The sequence below is a fragment of the Rhinoraja longicauda genome, chromosome 7, assembly GCF_053455715.1.
Source record: "Rhinoraja longicauda isolate Sanriku21f chromosome 7, sRhiLon1.1, whole genome shotgun sequence".
Lineage (NCBI taxonomy): Eukaryota > Metazoa > Chordata > Chondrichthyes > Rajiformes > Arhynchobatidae > Rhinoraja > Rhinoraja longicauda.
Window position 1 is genome coordinate 19,494,841 of NC_135959.1, and position 16,440 is coordinate 19,511,280.

Sequence of the window (16,440 nt, forward strand, 5' to 3'; positions counted from 1 at the left end):
TAAGAAGATGAGAAAGATGAGCCCAATAAAACTAAATCATAGGGATGCATTAAGGGAATTACAATATTAAGTGGCACTTAGATTTGAGCCTTATTTTTTATAAATGATCATCTTGTGTATATTTTGAAACATTTTCTGCCCAACTGTCTCACTTTCATCACCAGCCCTGATAACTTGAAAGAACCTTGCCTACAAAACAAAACATGCCCTCCCCATGAGAACAAGACTTCAGTTAAAAATAAAATAAAGTCTTCACGTGTAATTGTTGGAATATGTTCTTGTAAAATTCTTATCATTATGTCTACACATTCAAGCCTGCAATTACCTCTATTATCCCTTCTTATTTTTTTGTCTCGCTACATTCAGATCAACTTTGGGCAACTAATCAAATAAATAAAAACTCAGTGGTTAATGCCATTTTTAATCAACTCTTTGAAGACAGAAAACCTTTCTGAATCACAAAACGAGACTGTAATTTCACATTATATTCAGAGAATGCAATGATGGAAGAAATGTTTGATCAATCGTCTATTTCATTTTTCTACTCTACAACAGCAAGCATCAGCATTTTAAGGGAATCTTTTTTTTCTGGAAGTCATTGACATTTGAAAGCAAAATAAATCTCCCAGAATTTACAACAGAGAGATGGGCCACTTTGCCCCCCCCCCCCCTGCTCAGCACTGATGTTTCTGCTCCACATCAAGTACTTCCATTTCATCACTCCACTATTCCCCTCTTATATGTTTATCCCGTTTGTTCTAAACCCATATCTGCTTTTCTGTGGGAGTGAGTTCCTCAGTTACCCTGCTCACTGAGTAGATATTCATCTAACAAATTCATGAAACAAAATTGCCCAGAATTTCTAGTGCACTAACTGATGCCTTTCAGGCATTGCACTTTAAACAGTGAACATGTACTGCACAGTTCTCCATTCCCAACGATTGAAACTATGGCAGGAGTAAGGCTCGCCAAAGCCCGGCATTTCATTGTTGTGACACCAAGAGTTGGTTGGGGGGTGGGCCAGGTGCTAGGAATTGTGAATTAGTAGAGCATCAGAAAACATCAGATTGAGGTTGAGGAAATTGGGCGGCACGGTGACACAGCGGTAGAGTTGCTGTCTTACAGCGCTTTCAGCGCCAGAGTCCCGGGTTCGATCCCGGCTTACGGGTACTGTCTGTGCGGAGTTTGCACGATCTCCCCTCGACCACGTGGGTTTTCTCCGAGATCTTCAGTTTCCTCCCACACTCCAAAGACATATAGGTTTGTAGGTTAATTGGCTTTGTATAAATGAAAACTGTCCCTAGTGTGTGTAGGTAGTGTTAATATGCGGGGATCGCTGGTCGGCGCGGATCTCTAAACTAAACTAGACTAAACTAATTGAGGTACAATTGAAGGGAGAGCCGATTGAGAGCTAAGGGAGAGTCAAGAGTTAATTGGCAGTTGTGGAGATGGTGCAGAGGCTCAGGTGGTCTGTTGTGGGAGGGGTGGGAAGAAAGATGTGTTAGTATCAGACAGTGGGTTAAGTGAGAGTAGACCCAGTGATGTAGGTAAGAAAATAACTCGTACTCAGCACTCAGTGGTGAGATCTTACGGCCATTATCCAAAGAGTACATATCATAGGCAACACCTAATGACAACAAGTTCCCCACAATGCTCTCATATTTGATCTCATATAGTCCATAACTTCCTGAAAGTGGTGACATAAGTGGATAGACTGGTAAAGGCAGAGCAGAGCATGCTTGCCGTCATAGAGTGGAGCATTAAATCTAAAAGATGGCAAATCATTTTGCACTGTGTAAACCCTTGGATGGGCCACATATGCACTATAGTGTGCAGGTCTGGTTGCAACACTATAGGAAGAATGTGGAAGTTTTGGAAAGTAGGAGAGGGGGTTCTCTGGGATGTTGCCTGGATTGGAGAATTTTATCTTAAAGAAGATTAGATAAACATGACATTTTCTGGAGCAGCAGATGCTGAGGGGAGACCTGACAGAAGTTTATAAAATTACAAGCAGCATAGATAAGATAGTCAGTCAGATTCTTTTTCCCAGGATGAAAATGTCAAATATTAGAGGCCAGTGTGAAGGAGATGTGTGAGGCAAGTTTGTTTTCTGCAGAGAGTGGTAGGTGTCCAGAATGCACAACCAAGAAGACAGCAAAAGCAGGTACAATAGCAATGCTTAAAAGTCATTTCGATAGCTACAAGAACAGTGAGGGAATAGATGGACGCAGACCATATGCAGGGTGATGGGTACTTTAGATCGGTCTTGTCGGCATAGACAGGGTTGGTCAAAGGGCCAATTCCTATGCTGCACTGTTCCATATTCCACATTTTATGATGCAGAACGTGGGTTGGGGGTTGAGGGATTGGCTCACATCAGGAAGTGTCAGGCCAGATTTCCTGCGAAATGACCTGGAAAGCAAGATTATTGTGTTTCACTTGTGAAGGGAAATAGTTTTCAAAGGCCTAACACTGAAAATGCAGTTATGCCACAGAATTTTTAGGCATGGAAACGATAATGGAACGACAATACCATTTCTGTTATTAGTAAGATCAAAACCAGTAAAGATATAATACGTATCAACCTATAGTGTTATAAACCTTGCTCTGGGGTTATTAATTTATCACGATCCCTGCACAAGATTAACAGCGTTGGTATTCTTCTTATGCAGCCACAGAACCATTGATCATCCTCGGATTATTATGAGATTGCCAGTAGTAATGCAATTTAAATCCACAATTATTCTTCAACATCGCACCATGCTATATAATTAGTGTGAAATGTAAGATCGGGAAGAGAGCAGTCTCAAGCCTGTCAATTAAATTATGGTTGATCTATACCTCAATTCCATTTCCCCAGTTTTGTTCCATTCCATTTTGACTCTCGATGCTCTTGGCTAACAAGAGTTGCTCATACAAATACATTTTTAATTAGAGTGCTGTTTTAATGCTGGTGCTGATAATCTTTGCACAATATTAATGCATAAATGAAGCTAAGAACTCAAACAATCCTTAAGTGTTTGATTTGCACAATCACCAGCTTTTACTTTAATAGTGTGATTAGTTTTTTGCACCAGCCTGTTTCTTGTAGAAATGTGCCCACAGGGAAGTAAATTTAACAGCAATATATGGAACCAGGATATTTAAAGCAACAAGATTATGTAAGATAGAACATTACACTTTCCCAAAATGCAATGTAATTATAAAAACAATTAAAACAAGTAATCAATGACTTGATTTTGTTGTGTGCGCTTTCCTTAACAAGATTTAGTTAGATTCCTTTTATTTAGAAGCTGGCACAATTTTAAGATTATGTTATTCAGGAAAAAATGCATGATAAAGGTTAGAATTCTAAAGCGTTTACATAACTATTATCATTTGTGAAACTGATCGTTCAGATGGTATTAATCCCTCAATTTAGCTGTCGGTTTTTTAAAAAGAAAATTCAAGATTGCAATTTTGTCTATCCAAAACACAATAGATTGGTGTCACAACAAACACAGTAATTTTTTGGGCGCTGACATGATCTGTCCAGGTTGGAATTGCCCAAACTTAAGCTCTGCTTGTTAAAGCTACACCCCACCGTGCACTAGTGAATTTAGTTGAAATGTTAACCAAGCAAAAATTCCTTACCCATCTGGAAAATGCAATATCTAATTCTAATAAATCATTATTTCATCTGCACTCTAAAGCCACAACAAGCAACTACATGGCATCTTTAAGCAAATAAACAAGACTCAAGGTACTTCACAGTAGCTCTCAAACAAAATTTGAAAGCGAGCCAAAGGCAGTGATATTGAAGGGCTTGACGTCATCTCACATACCTCCTCACAATTCTAATCATCCTAGCCTGCCTGTTACCACCCACCTCAGGTAAATATATGCCCCCAAACATGAAGCATAAGGGTTGTTGCCAACATCCAATGGGGACACATTCCCTGTAATCAGCTCAATGACACCGAGGTCCAAGACTTAATACTTCAGAATTCTGGCACAAAGCCCTTACCCTTTGCCCCACTTCATCCAACCCAACCCTTAATGACCTCTCTTCAACTTCTCAGCCCAGACATCCAATAAGGCAGCAAATATTATAAAAATCACAGTTTACTGCACCTAATTTTTATTAACATGTTGTTTCCATGCTTCAATGCCTCGTGATAATTTGCACACATGCAACTGGGGAACTGCTATAGGAAAATCTGGAGGACCAGAGTAAAAGAAATAATTTTGTTTACTGATGTTTTATTTAGCTACACTTTATTCTTAAAAGAGGTGAAGTCAGAATGATTATTTTAAATTAACTATCCGGGTTATTAATTTTGATGCAACGTTTTAGCATTTGCCAACATTTTTAAGTAAATATATCCTTGGAACTAAAAACGGACAAATTAGGAGTAAATTCTGATTTTAAACAGCTTTACTATTCAGAGCAAGGATCATTAAGAAACCCTTAGTCATAACTTCCACAGCAGGGAGTCACAAAAATCAAGAATAATGTAGCCAATTTTTTTTTGGAAGCTGAGGTCAGTTCTTGCACACTGGAGAAGTCGGTCATTCATCTGAAATGATTTCAGAGAATTTGCAAGACCATGAAAGATATGTTATGCAAGCACATAGAAGTATTCAGTGGAGGTAGACAAGCACAGCTACATAGAGACTACAAAGCAGCCCTCCCATGGTTCATGAATAAGTCAAGGAAATGATCAGAAAAAAAATGAAGAGATGTTTGGACAGATGGCCCACTTAAAACACATGGGATAAAGTGGCAGCAATTTGAATGAAATGTTAGATTTTGTTAATAATTGGTCTTTATTCTCTGTGGTCCCCAGATAGGTAAATGAATAAATTCTTGAAGTGTTACAAGTATTAAGACTTGCTGACAAAAAACTATTTATGAACTTTACCGCTGGAGCCTAAGAACAAAATATGTAAAAATTACAATAAAACCTCAAGTATAATCATACATAAAAGGAAGGTCAGGATTAAAGGAATTTTAAATAGCATGAATCTGTTCCAACTAAAACAATGCAGAGGATTTATTTTCTGTTCATTCTGCATTTTGAACAAACACAGAAAGTCTTCTCCATGTACAACAAACTAAAGGCCTACAATGCAACACTTCATCCCAAAAGTGCCTTCTATATGTTAACACACATAAAAAAATCAAATTTATTAACTTCCATTCACAAACTCCAAATTATTGCAGTGCAGGTTCACCAGCTTACTTGTTCAGACTTCAGAATCAGTCATTGTTTCATTCAATTCCTTGTGCAGAATCAAATTCCAATTGTGCACCAACCCAACCAACACAACAAGTAGTCCAAGAAGAACAACAGAACTCAAATTTATAGAGCGCCATTAACATAACATAAAAAAGCCCCGAGGTGTTTCACTGGAAGGGCACCAAACAAAATTGGGCATGCAGTAACTTTCTGCTACATTAAGGTAAACCATGACCCAGATCCCACATTACTGCTGCCACCCTCCAACTACTTCATGGCCTCACAGATACCTTGCAGTTAATTTTTACCGAAGCCAATTAACCTACAAACCTGAACATCTTTGGAGTGTGGGAGGAAACTGAGCACCCGGGGAAAACCCTCGAGGTAACGGTGAGAACATGAAAACTCTGTACAGATAGGACCCGTAGTCAGGATCGAACCTGGGTCTCTGGCGCTGTAAGCTGCACCACTGTGGTGACAAGGCTTCAGGTGGTGGAGCCCAACAATCAGCACCCAGCCCACTCTGATGGCCTTTCATCACTGTCAGTAAGTCTTCTCAATGGTTTCCAAATGTCTCTGATAGTCAAAGATATTTAGAAACAGTTGAAATAGTTTTAAGTAGTTTAAAATATATATTTAATATGAATTGAAATTACAGTTAACTGATATAAAATCATAAGCAATACTGCAAATAAAGGGAAGAGAAACTTCTTATCTTTTCTATCTAGATTGCTGATGTCACTCAAATAAATGATTGGTGTTAAAGCCAAGATGCGGTTACAAATGGCCCGCAGTCCTCAGTCTGAACAACTGAGTTCTGCTCCTGCAGTCAGTGTTGTCCTGTGGCAGAGTGGAAGGGCCGGCTGCCAGCACCTGACCTCTGACACATTCCTTACTACTTCACCTCAATGTCAACACGGAAGTCAAAGGGTGGATGAGTGAAGAGACCATTCAATCTGGCTCAAATAATCTCCAGTCTGTTTTACCAACTAACTCAGTGCCTCAACTCGAATAAAGGTTATTGTCATACACACAATTCTGATAATGTACAGGTTTAATAAAAATCTTGCTTGCAGCAGCATCATAGACACATGGACTCAGACAAAGAAAAAAGACGTACATAAATCACACAGGTGAGAAGAAAAGGACTGCAAATAAACAAGAAATTAGTGCAAAACATAATTACATACCAATAAAATCTGTAACTCTGCCCATTTACAAGGGGAAGATTGTTTTCTATGGCACATGTACAAATCTGGCATGTATCTTGCAAAAACAGGAAACAAATTCATGGTAGTGCATGAGGTGGAATTAGGGCAGTGTGGGTCAGTTCAGGAACCTAATAGTTGTAGAAATGTAGTTGTTCCTGAACTGTAGGTGTGGGACTTCAGGCTTCTGTACCTCTTGCTTGACAGTTGCTGCAAGAAGGGGATTCTTGATGATACATATCGCTCTGACAGATCATCATCAAAAAACGGGAATGAAAGGACATAGTATCTGCATTGTTCTTTTCCAGCATTGTAAAAATACAGATTATTACATCCTCATATAGTTGCCACAGAAAGCTATTACTAAGACGTGCATGTTTAGTTACAGGATTAAAATGTAATTGTTCTTTATTTCACATTCCTCATCAGATTTGGAACTAAGCATTATTTCAAAGCAGGAAAACATATTTTCAAACTAGTACATCCCATATAAATCATAAAGAAAACTCATGCAGGGTCACTGTCAAAGTGAGAAGAAAATCTCTTGATAAGGGTACACTTTTGTCTACATCCATTAGAATGATGTACAAGTTTAAAGCAGTTCATTTATCTTTCATCTATTTAAAACAGCTAGATTTATTTAATGGTTAATAGAGTATAAAATAGCCACCATGTAAACACCTACTTAAGTTGGAATTTCCAATAACATTTTAAAATAAACATGGCACTATAAATTAAGACGTGAGAGCTTGCTTAAAACATAATTAGATAATTAAATGCTTTCTGGTTTGGGGATAAAGAAACATTATATTTAGGTTTGATGTATAATAACTATATGGGGGTTTATGACCAATGTAACTCAACAACACTGAGTTTCTTGGACTTGATGTGATGTGTTGATACACTCAGTCATAAACCCACATATGGATCAAGCTGTAAAACAGAATCTTACGTATTACAGTTGTTAACACTAAATTAACATTTCTCCACCATATAAAAATTTAAAGCACTCATTTTTGAACTGTATTTGTATGTGATGTAATATTCTGCATCACAGGCACATTCTTCTAATACTTGAATATATTTTAGCTGTATATATATATATATATTTCAATTAAATATTGTTTAGAAATAATGACTATTTTTAAAATGGAGAACTTGTGACCAATAGACAATAGACAATAGACAATAGGTGCAGGAGTAGGCCATTCAGCCCTTCGAGCCAGCACCGCCATTCAATGCGATCATGGCTGCTCACTCTCAATCAGTACCCTGTTCCTGCCTTCTCCCCATACCCCCTCACTCCGCTATCCTTAAGAGCTCTATCCAGCTCTCTCTTGAAAGCATCCAACGAACTGGCCTCCACTGCCTTCTGAGGCAGAGAATTCCACACCTTCACCACCCTCTGACTGAAAAAGTTCTTCCTCATCTCCGTTCTAAATGGCCTACCCCTTATTCTTAAACTGTGGCCCCTTGTTCTGGTTATTAGAAGGTTAATTAATTATTCAGTAAGATACATGCCAGATTTGTACATATGCCTCATTAAATAAAGATCCCATTATAAATTGCCAGGGTTACCGGTTGTATTGGTATTGGCTTATTATTGCCATGTGAACCAAGATACAGTGTGAAACCTGTTGTTTATGTGCTATCCAGTCAAATCATACTATTCATGAATACAATCAGGCCATGCACAAGTCTACCTTACACAAGTACAACGGGTAGTACAAAAAGAAAAATACCAGAGTGCAGAATATTTGTTATAGCGTTACAGCATTACAGCTACAGAGAAAGTACGAAGAAACAAATTACAGGGGCCGCAATGAGATAGGTTGGGCGATTGGAACTACACCCTTTGCTTATTAAAAGACTGTTTAGTAGTCCGTACCTGAATCTGGTTGTATATGCTTTCAACGGTTTGTATCTTCTGCCCTATACAGGAAGAGTGAATACATGGGGCGGAAATGAGTCTTGATAATTTTGGCTGCTTTCCGGAGGCAATTTGAAGAATAAATGGAGACGCAAGGAATTACAAATGTTGAAATCTTGAGCAAAATACAAAGTGGAGTGACAAAGGTCGGAGGTAAAAAGAGGACATGAGGAGAGAAGAGGAGTGAAATGTAGAATCTGTGGGAAGATATGGGTGGAAGAGAATGGGGTAGGAAGAGAGGGGGATAAAAAGGAACGTTTGCTTGTGGTCTCACTCTGGCAATAGAGGAGGCCTTGGACAGAAAGGTCAGTATGTCCGCCAAGGCCTGATGGATGTCCCAGTTGCTAACCATTCCCCTTCCCATACCGACCTTTGGCTTTAAATTTTACTCCTCCACTTTTCTCGTTACCTGATGCCCTTTTGTCTCCTTTGCATCTCCAGACTTTGCCACTTATTCCACCCACCTGCCAATCAACCCCTCCCCCACCTGTTTATATCCATCACTTGCCAGGCTTTGCCCCACCCCCACCTCTCTTTTCCATCTTTCTCCCCCCACCCCCCCAAATCCATTAGACTGAAAATGGGTCCTGACCCAAAATGCCATCTGTCCATTCCCTCCACAGATACCGCCTGGCCCACCCACTTCCTCCAGCACTTTGTGAAGTTTAGATGAATGGTAAGCTGATTTGTGCATTAAACTGGGCTACACCCACAACTCTCTGCAATTTCAGGAGGTCTTGCTCAGAGCTGTTGCCAAACCAAGTTGTGATAGAATGTTTTCTATTATGAATCTGTAGACTTTGATAAGGGGAATCAGATAACAAGCCAACCAACTTCTATTCCTGATATTTACAAGCAAATTTTAAAACAGCATTGTAGGAAGGAGGGAAAGAAACCTACAAAGAAAAATATATGAAGCACAGAACAATGTATAACATAGCAGTCTGAAAAAGGGTCTCGACCTGAAACGTCAGCCATTCCTTCTGTCCAGTGATGCTGCCTGACCCACTGAGTTACTCCAGCATTTTGTGTCTATCTTCGGTTTAAATCAGCATCTGTAGTTCCTTCATACATATAACATGGCAGTGTTGCAGCAGATGCCGATGTTTTTGAAATGTGGGCATTGACAGTCACAGTTTTCAAAGCTTAATGTATTCCTAAAAGGTAGTTATAACTTCATCATGTGTATCACCCAAAGTTAAAAATAATTATCGCTGGAATTCACACATGAATGGTCACAATGAAGAAAACATTGCCTTACAGTTGTTAAGTGCCAAGCAATTGTCGTGCCATCTCCAAGAAGAGTGAATCTAATCACATTCCTTTATGAGTATCCCACATCGACTTCTTCTGCACTTCACAAAGAGCTGGAAGAGCTCAACGACATTGCCATCATCAACTTCTCCACCATCAATATACTGGAGATCACCATTCACCAGAAACACAACTGGACCAGCCAAATAAACACCCGAACATCAAGAGCATGTCAGAGGTTGGGGATCCTGTGGCAACATTCAGAGCCTTTTCACATCTCCAAGGTACAAGCCTGGAATATTATGTAAAATTCTCCATTTGCGTGGATGAGTGCAGTGACAACATCTCTTAAGCAATCTGTCATCATCCAGGATAATGTAGTCCACAAGATTGACACTGAATCACTCCGCTCTTTTCAATCTCTATTCCAACAGCAACATTTCTTACTTTAACTATGCTCTTCTTAATCTCCTCTCAGAATGGTCCATTCTCCGACTCCTGGCACCTGAAGCTATCTCATTGGCGACTCTGGGACTATCTTTGATCAAACTCTACTGGCTTTATCATATACTAAACGTTAGTCGCATTATTCCCTTTATCATGTATCTGCACCCTCGACTGTAATCATGTATTGCCTTTCTGCTAACTGGTTAGCACGCAACAAAAGTTTTTCACGCAACAAATGCTTTACACTGTACACGTGACAATAACCTAAATGAAACTAAATTCCTACATCTTCCAAGATAACCTACTATAAAATCTTACAATGTTTCCCTGCTATTGGAATTGTAGTTTTATCTTCCATTTTCCTTTTTTGGAGTGGGTGGTGGGGTGAGAACAATCTCCACTGCAAAAAGGTACACGGCCAAAATAAATGCCCATGGGTCTCTACAGTAAATCATCTGTAAAACAAAGGAGGTCATGCCAGGACTGGTCACGAGACCTTGCCAATTGCTGATGAATGCCAAGTGACATGTGTGCGCTGTGGTTTCAACTTTCAGGCAGGTACTGTGACAATGTTTAAGAAGGTTTACACAGGTACTTTTATATAATTGGTTTAAAGGGATATGGGCCAAACACAAGCAAGATTCTGGTGGGCCATAATGTTGGCCAGTAATCATTTGTGAAAACATTCAAACTCCTTGGTCTATCGTTTAGTTGTTCTTCTAATTACGAGTCTTCCACTCTGTAATAAATCACATTTAATAATTTGCAAAGCAAAATGCAACAGATGTTGGAAATCCAAAATGAAGATAGAGAATGCTGGAAATGCTCTGTTTGTCGGACAACATGATGGAAGTTCACCAAGTAGAACCAGCCTCTTTCTCCCTGGCTGCTGCATGATCTGCTGAGCGTTCCCAACATTTATAGCACCACTTGAAAACTCCGAGTAGACATCTGACACAAAAGGAAAAGAATGCACCAAATGATACCCTCAATTTTAACACGTCTTTTAAAACCAAGAATTGATAAAGTAGTTAGTAAAGATAAAGATCTAGCAACTAATTTATTTTGCAATTATTTTCCTAACCCCCTTTAAAGATTCTTTCTCGGTGACGTGCAATTACTTAGTATTCTGATGTAAAAACAGGTTATTCAGTCTAAATTTCCTTCTGCACCCTTTTGGTCTTCACACTATCCAGTTTCCCCTTAAATCCATTTTTTCTTTGCTTTCAGCTCAAACTCACCTCGCGGGAGAGAGTTCCACATTCTTCCCATTCTTGTAGAAAGACGTTGCTCTTGAATCTTATTGTATTTATTAGCCTCTCTGCTATATTTACTGGTTTTGCTCAACCACAACAGGGACACATCTTCACAATGTGTACCCAATTAAAGCTGCTTAATAATTTTAAATAGAAATGTGCTTTAGTTCATATGATCTTATGAATAGTTCTACATTTTCGACAGTACCTCAATCTCTCCCTTTTATTACAGAAAGCAGAACATTTATAAGACCAGAGGGCATAGCCTCAGAATAAAAGGACGCTTTAGAAAGGAGATGAGGAGAAATTTCTTTAGTCATAGGGTGGTGAATCTGTGGAATTCATTGAGACAGACGACTGTGGAAGCCAAGTCATCAAGTATTTTTAAGGCAGAGATTACAGATTCTTGGTTAGTAAGGGTGTCAAGGGTTATGGGGAAATGGCAGAAGAGTGGGATTGAGTGGAAAAAACAGGTCAGCCATGATTGAATGGCAGAGTAGACTCAATGGGCCAGATGGCCTAAATCTGCTCCTATGTCTTATGAATAGAAATTGCCGCACATAAGCACTTCTCCAATGTTTAATGGCTTCCTCACCAGACTCATCCCCAGTTTACATTGTTCCAGAGAATTCTAAGCTCCAGAGTTCCCTCACTAAAGCTCCCTGCCTTGAAAGCAATTTTCATTGTCAATCCTCTCTGTTAAAACTCCTCAGGATCTCGTATGTATCAATCAAGTACCCCCACAAGTCTTTGACAATGTAACAGAAATAGATCTAGCCTGTGCAAACCTTTTCGGTCAACTATCTGCCTATTGTTTCGGACTGGTTGTAGTACGGGGGGGGGGAGGGAGGGGGGAAGCAGGAAAATGTCCTGCCCCCACCACCATAACCTGGCAAGTAATAGCTGGATACAGGTGAGGAAGGTGTGATTGGCAGATGGATGGAATATGTGAAAAGGGCTGGAGATGAAATGGAGACAAAAAGATATCAGATAAGGAGAGAAGAGGAGTGAAAGGTAAAACCAGAGGGAGGGATATAGCTGGTAGGGGCCAAGGGTGAAAAGAGGGGCGAGATAGTGGGAGAAATGGGTGTGTCCCAGGGTGGGGCACAGCAAAAAGAGAGAGGTTAGGAGGTGGCATTACCTAATATTGGAGAATTCAATGTTTCCATGTGCCTCCCCTCATCCTGTGTTAGCTCTTGATCCGACAATGTTTCGATTTTAAACTTCTCAAACTTTGATCTTACACCTCCTCCAGCTTCCCAATCCCTTGGAGTTCCAATATTCCTCCATTCCTGGCCTGTTTCTCATGCCCCTCACTCCACTATTAGCGGTCGTGTGATCAGTCACCAAGATCCAAAGCACTGCAAACCCCTCTAAATTTCCCTCCATTTTAACATTTCATTAAACCCTTAAAACTTCCTTCTTTAACCAAGCTTTGGACCGCATGCTCTAAAGCTTTTCTTATGTTATTGCTAATTATCTTTGTCTGAAAAAAATCCTTCTAAATGACCTTGGGAAACTTTCCCTAATTAAAGGTGTTATCGTGATCCTAGGCAGGTAGGGGACCACTGATTTTACATATTTTTGTTTTCTTGAAATGAAAAATGCAGAACTTTACTGGGCCTTCCTTTTATGCTTTTAGAAATGTTATTAATTCTGTGAAATAACAGTGTAAATTTGATTCACTTGCCCTGGGCATTAGAAACATAATAAATTCTACTTTTAATTTAAAATCTACCTTGATTCTCTTAACCATGTAAAGAAAATAATCTATTTAAATACACAATAATCAGGGATGGATGACACCGGGAAGCTTAAAGTTTCAACATAGTCTCAAGACGAGTGAAGACCCCTGAAGTTAGGTCAGAAAAGATCACCTATAACACAAGAGAGATTAGACAGTTTAGGAATTAAATTGAATGAGAAGTCTGACTTGGCACTAAACACAGGAAATGAAGTCTTGATTACAGAGAGAAAACTCGGTTATACCGTTTCCCCGGTGACCAACGAAGAAAAGTGATTATGGACTGAATGACTGCATGATACAAAATTAAAATGTTTCATATTGAACAATCCAAAATGAATAGGAAAGGGTTAGAGGACATAAGGGAGAAATCAATTCGGCGTTGCACGTGGTGAATGGAAATAAAGTATGAATAGGCTTTGCCAGTGGGGTGCAACAGCTGCCAAATGTCCTGAAGCCAAAGAGAAAGATCACAATAAAATTGATGCAGCATGGAGATGGTCTCAAAATCATTCCAGGAATCACAGAAAGGATAATCTCAAAAAAGATTCCAAATCAGCATTTAGCTTGCCATATATAACTGGACGGGACACAGGAGGAGACCATTCGGTCCATTGTTCCTGTGCCAGCTGTTTTAAAGAGCTATCCAATTGCACCCACTGTGGTGTTTTTCACTCAAAGCCCTGCAAAGTCTTCCCTTCCTCATTTATCCTATTCCAAACCAGATTTCACCGCTCCTTCCAACAGCATTTCACCACAAACAAAAATGTTTCTTCATTATCAGCAGGTTTTGGTTAATTGTCAACATATCGTTGACCCTCCCTGCTCAAATCCATTTCAACACAATTTTATCAATCTGCCTTATAATTTTGAGCACCTCTATCAAATCTCTTTGTGCTAGACAAGAATAAAGAGAACAATCAATGTATCAGTGTAAACTTTACCAAAACCATTTTTAATTCATTTTTGGACGATCTGGGAAACTGGGAGGAACTGCATTTATTCTTCCCCAACTGCCCTTAAGATTGTGGTGGAGTCATTTTCTTGAACAGCTGCTGTCCTACTTTAGACAGTGCTATCGCAGGCTATTAGGGAAGGGGTTCCATGAGTTAGATCCATAGATGAAGGATTACGATATATTTTAAACAAAATTATGTTGTGTTGGGGCGAACCTTTAGGTGGTGGTGTTACCATCTACTTGCTTTTCCTCTTGTTAGGTACTGTCCGAGTAATCGGGATAAGAGAAAACAGCAGATTTTATAAATAGTATTATGTACCGATGGGGAAAATAATGAATATTTAGGGTGATAGACTGGTTACCAATTAAACAAATTGAAATGGATTAAGGTCATAAGTGATAGAAGTAGAATTAGGCCATTCGGCCCATCAAATCTACTTCACCATTCAATCAAGGCTGATCTATCTCTCCCTCCTAACCCCATTCTCCTGCCTTCTCCCCAGAGCTCCTGGCGCCCATACTACTCAAGAATCTATCTATTAAAATAGAGATAGATAGATTCTTGAGTTGCAACACTCATGAAGCTCAATGCTCAAAGATCAAAGCTTTAAAATAAAGCTTTGATCTTTGAGCATTGAGCTTCATGGGTGTTGCATGAACTGCAAATGGGGTGTATTCCATCACACTACCAAACAGAGCCTTGTAGATGGTGGAAAAGTGCTGAGGTGAGTTATTCAAAACAGGATACCAAATCTCTGATCTGCTCTCATAGCCACATTATTTTCATAGCTCGTCTAGCAGGTCAATGGTGACTCCCAGAATGTGGATGGTGGAGGGTTTGAGCATCGCAGTAATGATTTTATTCATCAAGCATAGGTGGTAAAAATCCTTCCTGTTGGAGACGGTCATTGTATGGCTCTTCTGTGGTATAAATATTACTTGCCGTTTATTAGCCCATGCCTGAATATGGTCTATATTTTGCTGCATGCAGGGGAGAGCTATGTCATCTGCTGAGGAGTTGCAAATGAAATTAAACATGGTGCAATAATCAGCAAATTTGTCTACTTTTTACCTTATGTTAAATGAAGGTTACTGAAGATGGTTGGATCAATACCGAACTTGGGAATGATGAGGTGCGTGCAGCATGATATCTTAATTATTAAGGGATTGGACACGCTAGATGCAGGAAACATTCCCAATGTTGGGGGAGTCCAGAACTAGGGGCCACAGTTTACGAATAAGGGGTAGGCCATTTAGAACTGAGATAAGGAAAAACGTTTTCGCCCAGAGAGTTGTGAATTGTGGAATTCTCTGCCTCAGAAGGCAGTGGAGGCCGATTCACTGGATGCATTCAAAAGAGTTAGATAGAGCACTTTGGGCTAACGGAATCAAGGGATAAGAGGAGAAGGCAGGTACTGATTGTGGATGATCAGCCATGATCACATTGAATCACATTGAGCCCTTGCTGGCTCGAAGGGCCAAATGGCCTACTCCGATACCTATTTTCTATGTATCTATCTACGTATCTATGCAAGCCATAGTTAAGGTACAGTTCTCCAAGAAATATAAGAGGAGACTGTAAGACAGTGTAACATTAATCAAAGTTCAACAGAAATAAGATAATATCAATGTATTAACAGATATTAAATGTAAACCATTCTTTCAAAAGAATACCCCATGGAATATTGCCTGATGTCAGTGAAAAGGAAGAGATGATGCTAATTTCACAAAGTGTAGGAAAAAAAACCTGCGGATGCTGGTATAAATCGAAGGTAGACTCAAAATGCTGGAGTAACTCAGCGGGTCAGGCAGCATCTCGGGAGAGGAGGAATGGGTGAGTAAGTCATTAAACAACCAAAGATGGGGAAAAATTGTAATCATTAAAAGATAAAATACTGGAAAACTCAGTTGGTTGGAAAGAGAAGCAGCTCTCATGTTTCAGGTCAAAGACATTCCATTAAAACTGTAAATATTCAATGGCATAGCACTGTCTTCCTTCGGAAGGACTTCAGGCTGTGGGTCTGAAATTCATTTTTTTAACCCATGGAGCTGTGCACAATTGCAACCATTTTCTGGCCTGGTTGTGAAAAACCCACATCAACCCACATAGCTTTTGCCATGCTATTAAGCTCCTACAGGAGCCACTCTCCACATACCACCTGCCGATGATGATCTAGCTACCTCAGTCATCTTTGGTGCCACAAAGTACCATGTATCATAGTTGCCTGGTCAAAGAAGAGTTTCTTTGCAGCAACAGCTTCATGATGAGATGCTTTTTGGCAAACCATGCAACAATGCATCATGCAACAATTTCCAGGGCTTAAGGTGCAGGGGAAAGGAAATTGTGAAGGAATGATCAAAATAAAAGGTTTATGATAAGATGTGTGACACATAAACATGTCTTTATCCATTGATGCTGTC

General features: G+C 39.5%; 1 protein-coding gene across 1 annotated transcript in view; it reads right to left on the reverse strand.

Annotated features, from left to right (window-relative positions):
• The window catches only part of pcca (propionyl-CoA carboxylase subunit alpha), a 354,157-nt gene that overhangs the window by 117,951 nt on the left and 219,766 nt on the right, over positions 1 to 16,440 (reverse strand). The gene's annotated exons all lie outside the window — the stretch shown is intronic.